Consider the following 2,500-nt stretch of genomic DNA (forward strand, 5'->3'; position numbering starts at 1 on the left):
GACGGGCGTCCAAAGGAGGCACTTCGTTTTCCCCCCCTTTTCTTTGACCTCTTCCGGAGTAGACCGGCGCCGAAACGAGGCACTTAGTTTTTTTTTTCCCGCCCCTTTTCCCGCTCTCCGCTTAAATGTCAGTATCGCCGCCGGTGGATCGTCGTTTTAGTTTTAAAACGATCATAAAAGCGGAATACGTTTTGAAAGTCGACGAGTCCGGTGTGTGGAGACCGGAATTGGGCAAGCTGTGCTCTCGTCTTCTGGGGGTGACATTTCTCCCTGAGCGCTGCTGGCATTAGAAAGACCATTCGAAGAAGGGTGAGGGTCGGGGTCGGGGAAGCGAGCGTCAGGTCTCGCCGCCCCGATTTTCCCAACCAAGAAAGCAGGACGCTTGAAACTGCGATGGGAGCTTGGATCGGAAGGCTTGCGATAGCAAGAGATCTAGGCAAGAACGGAAGCTTTCAACTTCAAACCAGCTATGTAAAGCAACCCCTCGCACGCGACATCCATCGTGGCAGGGAAACAGAAACAGAGACGCCGGTCCGGCCGAGGCTGCCCGAGCGGCCCGGTAGACCGGGCCGTCTGTCCGTCTTTAAGTCGAAAGACGACTTTAAATCTAAAAACGGTTTTAAGTCGAAAGTGTGGGTTAGGGTTAGGGTTAGGGTTAGGGAAAAAAGTTATAGGGTTAGGGTTGGGGTTAGAGAAAACAGTTGTAGGGTTAGGGTTGGGGTTAGGGTTAGGGTTAGGGTTAGGGTTAGGGAGAAAAGTTGTAGGGTTAGGGTTAGGGTTAGAGAAAACAGTTGTAGGGTTAGGGTTGGGGTTAGGGTTGGGGTTAGGGTTAGGGTTAGGGTTAGGGTTAGGGAGAAAAGTTATAGGGTTAGGGTTGGGGTTAGAGAAAACAGTTGTAGGGTTAGGGTTGGGGTTAGGGTTAGGGTTAGGGTTAGGGTTAGGGAGAAAAGTTGTAGGGTTAGGGTTAGGGTTAGGGTTAGGGTTAGGGTTGGGGTTGGGGTTAGGGTTAGGGTTAGGGTTAGGGTTAGAGAAACAAGTTGTAGAGTTAGGGTTAGGGTTAGGGTTAGGGTTAGGGTTAGGGTTAGGGAGAAAAGTTGTAGGGTTAGGGTTAGGGTTAGGGTTAGGGTTAGGGTTAGGGTTAGGGTTAGGGAGAAAAGTTGTAGGGTTAGGGTTAGGTTCAGGTTCAGGCTCAGGGTTATCATTCTGGAAATGATATTAGCAGAAGCAATGGAAGAAAGCAAGGAGAGGGAGGGAGGGATAGATATTAAACGGGATGGACGAAACGTAGGGAGCGCACACAAGACACGCGATGAGAAACCACCCGCCCAGAGAAATTCATCTCCGATTTACCGAGAAGACAGGGAGAGCAGAGAGATCGCAATGGATGGGAAACACGACGGGAAAGCACAAAATATCGGCGAGCTGAAATATCGGCGAGCTGGCGAGAGCAAAGATATCGAGTAGATTCAAGAGAGAAAGCGGAATTATTTGATAAACAACGTAGAGATGACCAAGAACAGGAAAGATGGAGAGATGAAAGTGGGGACGGACGACGGGAGGAGAAGAAAGAACAGCCAAAAGAGAGCCAAGTAAGAGAACAAGACGAGAAAGCGTCGAGAGAAGGAGCAGAAGAAGTTGAAGAAAGAACAAAGGGACCTAAGAACGACTTGCTCCACAAAGCAAATAGGTCAGCAAGAAATAAGAATAATTTCCTTGACTAGAAATGGACTGGATTCGGCCATTCGGCAAGAGGAAGGAAAATATGGAATAAATGAGGGAAGTTAAGATGAGAAATGAAAGGCCTACGAGAGGTTCCTCTGGGAAAACTACACCCAAAACTTTGGAGGAAGGAAGATGGCAGAAATTGTAACAAACTTTTCACTTGAAGTCAAGCTTTTCACGTCAAACCAGCTCTTTCAATCAACCCCTCGCAGCCATCCTGGCAGGGAAGCAGAAAACGGAAACACTCCGGTCCGGCCGAGGCCCGGGTAAACCGGTCCCGCCCGAGCGTCCCGGTAGACCGGGACGGCTGCCCGTCACGGACACCCCAGGGCCCCGGCGCGGGCACCGAGGCGACGGCGGAGGTCCCCGACCGAGGCCCGGGGCCCCCGCGCCGGGATCCCGTACATCCATCAAGGCGGGGAAACAGAAACACTCTAGGCCGGCCGAGGCCCGGGTAAACCGGACCCGCCCAAGGCCGTCCCGGTAGACCGGGACGACTGCCCGGCGCGGACACCCCCGGGGGCCGGCGTGGGCACCGAGGGGACGGCGGAGGTCCCCGACCGAGGCCCGCGGCGCCGGAGCCGGGATCCCGTGCATCCATCGTGGCGGGGGAAACAGAAAGGCTGATCCGGCCGGGGCCCCGGTAGACCGGGACGACTGCCCGTCGCGGGCACCCCCGGGGTCCGGCGGGGGCACCGAGGCGACGGCGGAGGTCCCCGACCGAGGCCCGCGGACCCGGAGCCGGGATCCCGTGCATCCATCGTGGCGGGGGAAACAG

This window comes from Pituophis catenifer, unplaced genomic scaffold (assembly GCF_029215685.1).
Source record: "Pituophis catenifer annectens isolate HBS135680 unplaced genomic scaffold, rPitCat1.0.hap2 SCAF_11, whole genome shotgun sequence".
Lineage (NCBI taxonomy): Eukaryota > Metazoa > Chordata > Lepidosauria > Squamata > Colubridae > Pituophis > Pituophis catenifer.